At 36.7% G+C, this 12,852-nt stretch overlaps 1 protein-coding gene across 3 annotated transcripts in view; it reads right to left on the bottom strand.

Moving 5' to 3' along the window:
- The window catches only part of LOC150082262 (retinol dehydrogenase 12-like), a 72,595-nt gene that overhangs the window by 47,382 nt on the left and 12,361 nt on the right, over nucleotides 1–12,852 (bottom strand). The window lies entirely within an intron of this gene.

Raw genomic sequence — 12,852 nt, 5'->3', positions numbered from 1 at the left:
GAAGATTTGGAAACAAGCCAATTAAGATATGCAACATTCTTCTCTTGAACAGCCTTAGCACATTTATTGGAAGAAATCAAGGTTTAGATAAAGGACGAGATTTTAAAGTGAAGTGTGGGATAAAGGATTCCATTCCTACAAGAATAATTTCACCGACACGATCTGAGCAAACGTTGACAGAAGTTTTGAAACAGTAATCCGACGAAGGAAAAGAAGAAAAATCTCGCAGGTCATTCCATTTTGCATTAGATTAGAAGTTGGGGATTACCCCAACTTCTAATCTCTCTTGGCACAAGCACATTACAAATATTGCTTCCCCTGCATCTAAAAAACTTGGTTTTCTCATTCGCTCTCGGCGTTACTTTTCTTCCAAACAGCTGTTCACTCTGTACAAATCACAAATCCGCCCTACCATTGAATATTGTTCACACTTCTGGGGCGGTGCCTCCAAAACCTCTCTCAGGCTTCTAGATGCCAATCAGAAGAGGGCAGTTAGGTTAATTAATGACTCATCTCTAACAGGCTGTCTCATAGACGTTCTGTTTCTGCTGCATGCCTTTTCTACAGATACTTCCATGAGCACTGTTCTTCTGAATTGGCTTCTATAATTCCCGCTCTCTTTCAAAACAGTCCGAACACGTGCCACCACCAGCCAACAGGCGCCTGCGTAGCCAGGTGGGAAGGAGCAGCAGTGCGTAGCACACGCTTCTTGATTAGACCGGGGTTCGAGCCCGTGACCACCAAATATGGAGGATGCGGAAAGGTCAGGGAATGACCATCGTATACCCCCGGAGCAATATGGCCTTAGTTGCTAATGCTCCTAAAAACCAAAAATAACAATAAACAGCCAACATCCATTTACTGCCCAACTTCAAACTCACAGAACCAACTTTTCATCTTCCTCGTTTATTCATTCAACCGCCGTTTTCTGGATCAACCTTCCTTCGTACGTATTTTCTGCAAATTACAGTCTACAGAAGTTAAAGTCTAATGTCAAGAAATATCTTCTTTCGTCTTCACAACGTCCAACCCAAGCACGGTACTATAGGTTCTAATTCCTCTTGTGTTTGGGGTTTTCATAAAAAAAAAAAAAACGGTCTGTGAGATTGCACCATACTTGCTAACGGAACAAAATGGCACGTGTTAAAATAAATTCTGTTTAAACTCCGGGACGACTACACGGTCAGAGGAGTTCACAAGGTAGAGAGAATACAAGAAACAGCACCGTATTCCGCAGTCACGGGCTTGAACCCGGGTCACTGAAGGCAAGTGTACTTATGCACCGGCGTGCCTGATCACTCGGCTAAGGCGGCCTCTTACTGTACTTATCGTTCGAGGTAATGACACAGCAACGATCGATGATGGAGGCCTATACCTCCTACACAAATCGATATTATAAATCAATTCCATCAATGTTTATGTTCATTGATTATGATAACGGCATAAAGTCAAAATAACTTTAGCGATGTATTAAATAGTTACTAACACCTTTCTTAGAGTCGGACTAGTCCACCAGACAAAGACTTCACGCTTATGACACATAATATACTGTAGACGAGATAATGGGCTATCACAAAATTGATAGTGTTAAAAGGCCAAAAGTTATCAAACTAACAGGCAGCTAAATGATTTTGTAATAACTGAGAGCAAAGTGGAGGAGGAATTGTTGAAATTAAACATAACAAAGGCACCTGGGGTGGATGGGACTATCTATTTATATTAAAGGAAGCAACAAAGGAAGAAAACCTTTAGATATAATTATGAGAGCATCTTTGGATTCGGGGGAGGTCCTCAAGGATTGGAGATGTGCAAACGTATCCCCAATTCACAAAGGTGAACCAAATGAGTAATTACGGACCTGTTAGTTTAACTTCTGTTCCGGGGAAAATCATGGAGTCACTGGTTAAAGAAAAATTGCAGTTATAGTTCAGACACAACCGGGTTTGTTAAGGGGAAGTCTTGTCTGACCAATTTAATTGGATGCTACGATCTCGTCACATAGGAATTGGATGCAAAAAATAATTTTGATATTATATACTTCAATTTCAGGAAAGCTTTTGATACTGTTGCACATGGAAGACTGTTGTACAAATTGGAGCAACACGACATTAATAGCAACTTAATGCTATAGAAGGATGGTTGAGTGTAAAAAGACAGAGTGGTAATCAATGGACACCGCTCCTCGTGGACTAATGTTATTAGTGGAGTCTCCCAAGGGTCGATGTTGGGCCCATTGTTTTCTATATTTATCAATGATATTAATAAATGGCAGGGTTGTTAATGATAGTAATGACAATACGCTGCTGCAACAGGATCTATAAAAGTTGGACAACTGAAGTTTAACATTGAAAAATGCAAAGTACTGCATATGGGTAGCAGCAACCCCAGAGGAATGTACCAACTGTGCTGTACTACACTTAGGGTAGTGGAGAATGAAAAAGACCTGGGAATAATTGTACAGTCAGATATGAAGTTTTCTGATCAGTGCAGACAGGCTGCTAGAGCAACTCATAGGGTCATGTTAATGATATATAGGAATTTTGATAGCAGCGATAAGGAGAAAGTTACAGTGGTGTGCAAAACTTAAAGGTCAGTCAGGTTTTCACCTGTAGCTTCTCATAGGAGTGGCCTGGATATGGGAAAAGCATACCAAAGGAACCTTGTGAGTTACAGAAATGAAGGAAACAACAACGGAAATAAAACGGTTCAGAGGGACTTTATTCAAAAATGGCAACATAGCACTGGCTGCCATGATACAGATGCATCACTGCCAAAGATGGAACAAAGGGAAGAGGTGGTCCTCAGTAGGAGATATGGCCACCCCTAATGTCGATGCAGGCTTTGTACCACCTGTCCATACTTAGAACAATGTTGTTGATAAGTTCTTGCGGTAACATCGTCCATTCGTCTCTCAGCGCCATCTTCAGCTGGTGAACATTTTCTGGTGGGTGTGGACGTGCCGCTAGGTGTCTCCCCGCGTCCCATATGTGTTCGATTGGATTTAGATCGGCAGAAACGAGCAGGCCAATCCATACGAACAATGTCCTCACTTTCCAAAAGCATATCAACAGCTGCAGTGCGATGGGGTGTGGCGTTATCTTCCATAAACACGAACTCGGGGTCAATGGCACCTCAGAAAAGACGCACATGGGGAAGGATTACCTTAGTACAGTACCGTGCACCAGTTACAGTACGACCTTCCAGTATCTGGAGTTGTGTACGTCCATCCAAGATAACGCCTCCCAGACGAGAACACCTCAACCGCCATATCGATCCCTTTCAGTGACGTTTGCGGGGTGATACCATGTGCCAACCTCTCGCCAGAGTAACTGACGTCTAGAATCGCTGCTGAGACTGAATGTACTCTCATCAGTAAAGAGTACCTTACCCCACTACGCTGCTGTCCAGTCCTTGTGTTCGATGCACCACTGTAAACGGGGTCTCCGATGGGCAGGTGTTAAAGGGACACAGCGTACTGGCCATCGAGCAAACAGTCCATCTTTGTGAAGTCTTTGTAAACCGCGATATCCTGTGTCCTGTGCAGCTGGTTTGCAATGGATCCCGCTGTCTGGTGTCGGTCCATCTTGGCCTGTAGGAGTATATAACCCCTGGCATGGTGTCGTGAAGGGTATTGTAGGGTCGTGGTACCTGCGTGTACCGGTGAACTTTACAATAAAGATCTTATTTATATAGTGGTCATTGTTTTTTGTGGACGACCACCACTGGTCCTTCGAACAGCTATACCTGTCGTTCTGAAGGCCGACCACGCACGTGAGACGATACTATGGGCAATACCGAACTCTGCAGCCACACTCCTCGCACTTCGACCTTCCCAATTATTTGACGCCGGGTAAAGTCATCCAGATGTTGTCTACTAGCCATTTCGTTGTCTGTAGCACTGTATGAAATTAATCGAACGTCTGTAACAATCGTGCTCACCATTCGGTAATTTGCACGTAACTGTTGAACTGCTGCTTTTATCTGTTTATGTGAGCCCTCTCATCACGATTCAAATTTTTGCATATGTACAAGCTTTCTACTGAACGGCCACAGTTATGCAAATCGCCACAGGCTTTTTCTTTTGATTTTGTGGTTGTAACCTTTAGAAATAATGTTGGTCCTTAAGTTTTGCACACCACTGTATTATTCCTTTGTATAAGACAATGGTCAGGCCACACCTAGAGTACTGCATACAGGTCTGGAGGCCTCATTTTAGGAAGGATGTAGAGCTGTTGGACCAAGTACAGCGAAGGAGAACAAGATTAGTGAAGGGAACAAAGGGTTTCTCTTACCAAGAAAGGTTTAAGTTCTGCAAATTGCAGCGTCTGGAGACTAGGCACCTGATCTGATTGAGGTGTATAGGGTCTTGAATGCTTTGAGCAAGCTCAATTGGATTCTTTCTCTTGCTCAAATTGAGGAAAGACGGTTGCAGAATGGATGTGTGGAAATTTCCCTTTAGCCAGTGAGTGGTTGTTGCTGGAACAAACTTCCATCTGTTGTAGTGGAAGTTAATAGCTTAAATAAATTCAAGGAAGAACTGGACAAACCTTTGGAGTGGATAGGTGAAATGGAAAGGTTTTTTTTTTTGGCTGATGCTGTATAATCTTGTATCACATGCGTGTACTAACGCTGAATAAGGCTAAACAATAGAATACCATATTTTGAAATCTCAGAATCGGGAAACAGCGTAATTGTGGAGCTCTCGGAAGAAAAGGTGCCTTCGTAGCCGAGTGGTCATAGCAGGAGTGCAGTAACACACGCTCTTTGAGTAGACCGCGGCTCAAGCTCCTGACTGCTAAATAGGGTTGATCTGCCAACTCGCTCTGGACCAGCGTGGCAGATTATGGTCCAATTCCCTCAATATGAATTGTTGAGGTCCTGCAGTGGGTTGATAATGGCTGCCGTTTACCTTTTGCTAAAAGAGAGAAATTCAAAGTTATAATTACAGCTAAAGCTTATGGCCTCAGAAATCACAAGATGTTTGCAGAATCACTTTGTTTTTGTGCCGGGCAGGATTTAAATTGCAGAGATTAAAAATATCCAATGGTCTTAATTCTCACAGCAGAGCAAACCGCTGTACTCCAGTATACGGTGCACCCTTGTAATTGGCTGTCAGAACGGGGGAAAGAAGTGATTGAAAGGTTGTGACACCGCCCACTGACTGCACCCCCTTTCCGTTTCAGGCAGATGTCACGTGACAGACGTCACTGGAGCGCTCAATGCGAAATTCGTCGCGTATTGTTTCATTTGTATGCTGGTTTGTGGTCTGTGCTGTTCGCTGGAGTTAATGTTCCGTTGCAGCTTGGCACGTGGTTTCTTATTTAGTCCTGAGTTTGAGGTGAGTTTTTTGTATTTCTGTGTTATTTTCACGTATTATTAACCTAGTATTGTGTTGGTTGAGTATTGTGTCGGTTGCATACTTTTCAAAAAAAAAAAAAAAATTCTATGTTGCCGTTGTGCTTTGCGAAGAGCAATTTTATTGCTAGTTGCACGTGTTAATTGACCTTCGTTTCTGTTTAGCGAAAAAAAGGTTAGATTTTAGGTTAGTTTTTATGTGACTTCGGGAGGGATTCAAGCTAAAATTGGTTGTTGGACGAAAAAAAAAATAACAGGCGTCATGTTTTTAATCGACTTTCATTTGTGTTTAGTGAAAAATTGTTATGTTTTTAGGTTACGTTTTTACGCGACTTCGGGAGTTATTTAGCGAAAACTGGTCGTTTGCTGCATGTCATTAGTTTTTGTTTCGTTTTGAGAAAAAAAAAAATTACTGTTTTTGTGTTAAATTTTCTTAATTTTAATTCTGACATGTTATGTTGCGTGAGATTGTCTTTTCGGAATAAATTGCATTTGTTTTAGTTGCTGCTCCGAAAAAAAATTGCCGTATTGCCGTTAATTTAGTTGTTTTTCAGCTCAGCCATACTTTATGTCACGTGATATTTGCCACGTGCAGTCGTCGAGAAGAAGAGGGGGAAGCAGTTACGAACCGTACGTCACTGTTTTCTCCCCCTTCTTCTCGACGTCATTTTCTAAGGGGCACCGTGTTCTGGAATATTTCCGAGCAAACTTGCCCTGGTTTGCACTACTTTTAAACAGATGGCCTCGCCAAAAAAAGTAGTTAGGAATTCATGTAAAAGATGAAACAGGTATAACAACCTTTTTCAGGGCTAACCGGTCCCCTTACTGGATTGCAAGTAGTCTGTAATGACAACACTCAGACAAGCTTCAGCTCTATTACAACTGTTAAAACTATGATTTTGTATATCGCGTGGAAGTTCATAACTTCTGTACAAATGTTTTGTCTGCCACAACAGACCACCTGCTATCTCATAATGGATCATTTGGTTGCAAACAGGCTGTCATAGCAATGGTTGTTTAACCTTTTGGCGAAGCCATCTTCTTGAAAATAATGCGATATCAGGCAACTCGTTACAAAGGCAAGTTTTTTCTTCCGTGAGAATTACGACTAGTGCATTATCTATCAATTTAAATTTTGCTCGTCGCAAAAACAGTTTGAAGGGAAAGATTGTCTTTTGATAGAAATCAGTGAGAGGAGGAAGTTTGTATTATGGCGAGCGACGATGGCTCTTATTGTTTTTTGAAGGCTTCTTGATGGAAACCTTTTAAGAAGCCAAACGATTGCTGTAACGAAATTAATTCATGTAACCGCCTGAAGCATAAGCTGTGTTCTTATGTCTTTTTAATATCCACAATAATTCAAATTCGCTACATCAGTCTTCCAAGGCTTATTTCAGTATCTTCCATTAACCCTCGATCTAGAAGGAGGACAATCTTCAACTACAACAGTCTAATGAAGAGTAGTCCAAAAATAATTTCATTTTCCATTTCTGTTGCGAATGCCGTAATCAAGACATATGTTTTTCGTGAGATTAACTAGAGGATTAAAATAAACTAGTACTGTAAATATATATATATATATATATATATATATATATATATATATATATAATATTAAGGATAATATAAAGAACCATTAGAATAAGCAAATCAATCCAATAATAATACCATCAGGGGACCTAAGAAAACGCAAAAAAAAAAAAAAAAAAAAAAAATTATCGCTTTTTACCGACAATCTAGATGACTTCAACTGGGGCCAACCACCCAGAATGAAGGCAAAAAACGACAAGAGGTTCTCTGTTTCTGTGATGATCAATATATGCTAAGTAATTTAAATCTAAACCAAATATAAACCAGTATAGGCCGAATGTAAATCGAATATAAATCGAAAAATGATAATAAAAGTTAAGAAAATTTAGAAATATTAGAATCAAAGGTAAGAAATAAAGTAAAATATAAATGCAAGCATATATTAATCATCGTTGACCCGACAGAGAACGTAATTTAATGATTAAAATAAGATTAATGATTAATATATGCTTGCATTTATATTTTACTTATATTTCTTACCTTTGATTCTAATATTTCTAAATTTTCTTAACTTTTATTATCATCTTTCGATTTATATTCGATTTACATTCGGCCTATACTGGTTTATATTTGGTTTAGATTTAAATTACTTAGCATATATTGATCATCACAGAAACAGAGAACCTCTTGTCGTTTTTTGCCTTCATTCTGGGTGGTTGGCCCCAGTTGAAGTCATCTAGATTGTCGGTAAAAAGCGATAATATTATTTTATTTTTTTTTTTTTTTTGCGTTTTCTTAGGTCCCTGATGGTATTATTATTGGATTGATTTGCTTATTCTAATGGTTCTTTATATTATCCTTAATATTATAAACATTATGAGTGTATTGCATGATTGCTTGCAACTGCATTGACTCAAATATTATTTACATATTATTTACATATTAGTTACAGTTATTGCCGTTTTAACTTTCTTTCTTTACGTTTTTATCAATAATTATAAATATATATATATATATATATATATATATATATATATATTTTTTTTTAAGCAGAATCTCCTTGGGAATGAATAAAGCAGAAAAAAGCACTATTTCATCTTTTAATTTTGTCTGAAAAATTTGAATATTACTTTTTCAATTTATAATTATTTAATTACAAATAATTTAAAAGTAAATGGATTAATTTTCCGATTAGCTACATGTAAATAATTATTTACATGCAGCTTAATTAGAGACTGACCGATCACTAATGAAAAAAGCGAACACAAGAGCTCCGGAACCCGAAACTAAAATAAAACGAAAAAAAATAATAATAAAATATATATATATACACACACACACACACACACAGTAGAACCCAGATAAGAAGTTTTTCAAGGGACTGGAGGTTTAGAACTTCTTACGCGGGAAAATGACCTAAGGGTATGAAATATTAACTGCACAAATAAAAATGAAAAGATACACATACATAAGTTAAAGGTGATTTTTAAACACTATTTCAGAATTTATAAATATTTTACTCTGCCTATGGAAAACATTTTTAAACTGGGGATTTCTAATTACTTAACATTTATATTCATTAAACTCATTACCAAGTTGGAAGAATGGAGTTTCAACATACCTTAAAAAGGTCACAATTACAGTAAGACAGAGCAATAATCTACTAAGTAATTCAGAACTGTTCACAACCATCAGAACTTAACGCTGTCTACATGGATATCAATGAAAACAACTGCAAAATGCCACTTCCATTATATCAAAAAAATGTTTTAACGCCGAAACCCTCAGACTACGGAAAAGTCACTAATCGAACAAGTTAGTGCCAAGCATCCATTTAATTCGTAGTAAACTACCGAAGTAGGTGAAATGGCATCGTTATTATACAGGCAGTTCCCGGCTGACGAGTTTTTTTTCTTCCAAGTATCAACAAAATCGGAAATATGAAGATTAATTGCAAAAAATAAACGCTAAACATTCATAAATCCCACATTTCAAACCACGCGCGTAGCTACACAATATAGTGCACCCCGCTTTAAGATATTAAGAGGTTCCAGAGATCCGTTCACACCGTATCGTAAATAACATTGTTCTTTAGTTATTCGTTCCAAGCCATCGGAAGTTGAAATTTTTGCTGTATAAGTAAGCTATTTATCTCTTTAAAAGGTCATTTTATAATGTAAATTGTATTAGTTACCAATTCAAATCATTAAAATGCACTACACTTTCATCGTTATCATTTCAAGAACCAATTTTGAAGGGCTTTGATATTTTTCTAAAGCACATTTCTGGAAGTCACGACCATAAAACAATTTGCACTTTTCAGTTTATTGGGCTTTTCTGTTACTGCAATTCATTATAAACGGATAGTAATCTCGATCTTATTGCATTTGTGAAAATACCGATAGCTGGAATTTGTGTGGGTTTTTACGTTATTAGGGTGAAATGTGTTTCCCTTCACTGCAATCTTCAGTCATAAAAAACAAATTTTCAGAATCTTCTCTTCATTTTTTTTTAAAGCTTCGTAAACTTGTTACTCCCCACGAATTGTGTTAGTTGCAATCACGATAGCATGCATAACCATTAAAAAATGCTTATGCATGCTATCGTGAAATTTATAAAGAAAAGAGAAGATTATCTTGGAAACAAACGCCTCTTGAAGCATTTCTGAAGAAGACTCCTTGTGCAAAAAACCAATAACGAGTGCCGACCCAACAATGAGTGATCAACGAGTGTACATTTAGTCGATGATGAAGAATAAACATTCTTTAACATTTGTTAAGTCCTAAATAATTTCTTTAAATTATAATTTGCTTGATTTTACAGGCTATGTTTTCTTTTCTTTGGATAAACCGATGACTGTTTAAACAAACTAATTTCATTGTTAACAGAAGTGGATTAAGGTCGGTTGATGCCCCGGGCGCAGAAGAAAATATTGGGCCCCTTAAAAAAAAAAAAAAAAGAAATAGGGAAAATAAAAATACATGTTAACCAATTTTTAAATAAATGAAAAATATTATTTACTATTAATGTTTTATTTCCAATAAAATTTGAATATAATATATGTATAATATAATTAATGATAGCATAATAATAATCACAAAGTTTTGAACTAATAGTTGAACATATGTAAGAGTATAATTAATGATAGTATACGTATAATAGGAGTAACAATGAGAAATTTGAACAAAAAAAATCAGAATTTTATTTGAAATTGAAATTACAAATGCGAAAATATTTAAATTTTTTTTTTTGCTTTTCCTTTTGCAAACTTATTAACTATCTCATCACAATCAATAATTTTAAGTAAATCGCTCTCTATATATAAAATAGCTATATTATTTAGTCTTTCCTCTGAAATTGAATTTCTTAGATAATTTTTTACTCTTTTTAGACAAGAAAATTTTCAAAATAATTTCCACATTTGGAAAAGTTGCTTTCATATCTAATGCTTTTTTGTATACTGTATATTATTAATTGATCGCTTGTCTTCTTCATCTAAAAATATTAAAAACTGTTCCAACTCATCTTGAAAATTACTCGAATCAAGGTCATCTTTATACATTTCTATTAAATTATTAACGCATTTTTTCTTTTTTCTACACATAATGTAAACAGGAAAAAACTGTAAAATTACTTAACATTTTCATAGATTTTTCCGCGTCTGTTCAGTTCTGCTATTAATAATAAAGAACCTTTAACAATTGTGCAGTTGTAAAGATTTACTCGTTGCGTTGATTCTTTGCAAAATTTTATTCCATAGGACTGTCATTACAGCAGTTTCATAATCATTCATTTCTTTAAGTAATGATTTTGCTTCAATAACAATTTTTTTTTTCTTTATACATTTCTATTAAATTATTAACGCATTTTTTCTTTTTTCTACACATAATGTAAACAGGAAAAAACTGTAAAATTACTTAACATTTTCATAGATTTTTCCGCGTCTGTTCAGTTCTGCTATTAATAATAAAGAACCTTTAACAATTGTGCAGTTGTAAAGATTTACTCGTTGCGTTGATTCTTTGCAAAATTTTATTCCATAGGACTGTCATTACAGCAGTTTCATAATCATTCATTTCTTTAAGTAATGATTTTGCTTCAATAACAATTTTTTTTTTCTTTTGTGGAATTGCATATCTCATCTAATGCCTCTTTTATATTTTTGTAGCCACATTTTAACGCTAAAACTGCATCAGCCCTGGCAGACCACCTTGTATCTGACAATTTCTTTAATGTATAAGAACCTTTATCCAATTTATTGCGTAACATGTTCCATCGAAACGATGCCCAAACTTGCGAGGAATTTTATTATGGATACAATTCTTCACAGAATCTCTCCCCAATAATTTTCTTTTTGCGATGTAATTTGCAGATTTTGAACATCAATGCGATTTAACGTAGAGGAACACTTGTATAATGTACACATTGAAGCGACGTGCTCTTTTAACATTTCACGCTCGGACAAAGTTATTCCAATATTTTTCCAATTTTGGAACCCTGTAGTCAACTTAGACTTTGAGCCCGAAAACATTTTGCATGGGTAACAATAAATTGATTTGGATGTTTCGGAAAAAATTAGCCACGTCCTTTCTAAGAAGAAAGGACGTGGTCTTTATACAAGCCTCTGTAGTAAATGCGATCACAGTGTTTATAGACCGATTTAAGTGTAGTTATATCGCCTATATTTTTTGGTTTATTTGAAATTAGAAATTCAACCATTTCATTAGATAAAACGTTAGGCCAGAGAGCAATAACTTTTAGTGTAACTTCGAATGGAATATTTTCCGTTTGCGTTTCAATATTTTCTAATGGACTTTCTTCTATATTTTTTTCTACTGGTTTTTCACCTGGTTGACTGTTAACTGATTCTTCATCTTCTTCATCATTGTTGCTTTCTTCTATACCTTGGTTTTCAACTTCAACTAACTCTTTTTGTTGACTGATGGCAGCTCCTTGTTCTTCATCTTCATTGTCGCTCGAATTATGGCCTGAATCGCCAGGGCCAGTTATAAATTTGTCCAATGCTTCTTTCTGTTGGTTGGCAACTTGCTCTCGTCTTTTTTTAAATTTGTCTTTTTTCAGTCCCTGATAGATGTCGTTTCATTTTTCTGGCTATCATTGGTAGCCTACCAATGAAAAGAAAAAATATAAAATTTAATAGTCTGAATGATTAGAATACTAGAGAAGAGATTTTTCGTTATAGTGCAATAAATTAATGATTAATTAAAATTCAAAAATTATCCATAAACTACGAAAATCCAGGCGTTGATGTAACAACAGGAATTAATTTTATCTTAATATAATTTCAACAATATACGATATACGCGTATTTCGTAAGTCTGCACTGCAGGAGGACCTTTGTAAGTACAACGTAGCAAATACGATTCTATTGCTCCGATGAGCGGTAGCGCAGCCGCGCGGGGCCTATGCAGCGTAGTAGTGAAATAGCGAAAATAAGCGAATATAAACATACTATCAGGTTTTACCGCCGATTGTAAACTTGTACGTAATTAAAATTGCACATATGAAACCAAACTTGGTGTCATTAGAAAAAAAAGTGTAAAGTTGGGGTTTTGCGGGGACCCTTCAGAAGTCAGGGCCCAGGGCGCGCGCCCGCCGTTAAATCCGCCTCTGACTGTTGATAACCTAACACCTGTTTTTAACATTGTAGGAAAAGAAGTTTTTTGGTCATATAGTAAGAAGGGAAAACTTTCTGCTGAGGAATATAATGGAAGGAAAAATCGAGGGGAAGAGGAAGCCCTGCAACTAAGGTGGAAGGATGGGATCAGTGAACTTCTGGGCATGACACTTTGCGATGCAGCTGGAGGAATTTGTTGTGGCCACAACAGCTCCTCAGGGAGCTATGTGACTGGAAGAAGAAGATGGGAATAAATTCCAGCTTTACGAGTTTTCGCTATACGAGCGCGCGCTAGGAACGAATTAACTCGTAAAGCCGGAAACTACTTG

Source organism: Mastigoproctus giganteus, chromosome 8 (assembly GCF_048544385.1).
Source record: "Mastigoproctus giganteus isolate SK-2022 chromosome 8, ASM4854438v1, whole genome shotgun sequence".
NCBI lineage: Eukaryota > Metazoa > Arthropoda > Arachnida > Uropygi > Thelyphonidae > Mastigoproctus > Mastigoproctus giganteus.
Note: the sequence above shows the minus strand (reverse complement) of the source record. Positions and strands in the feature narration are given on the sequence as shown.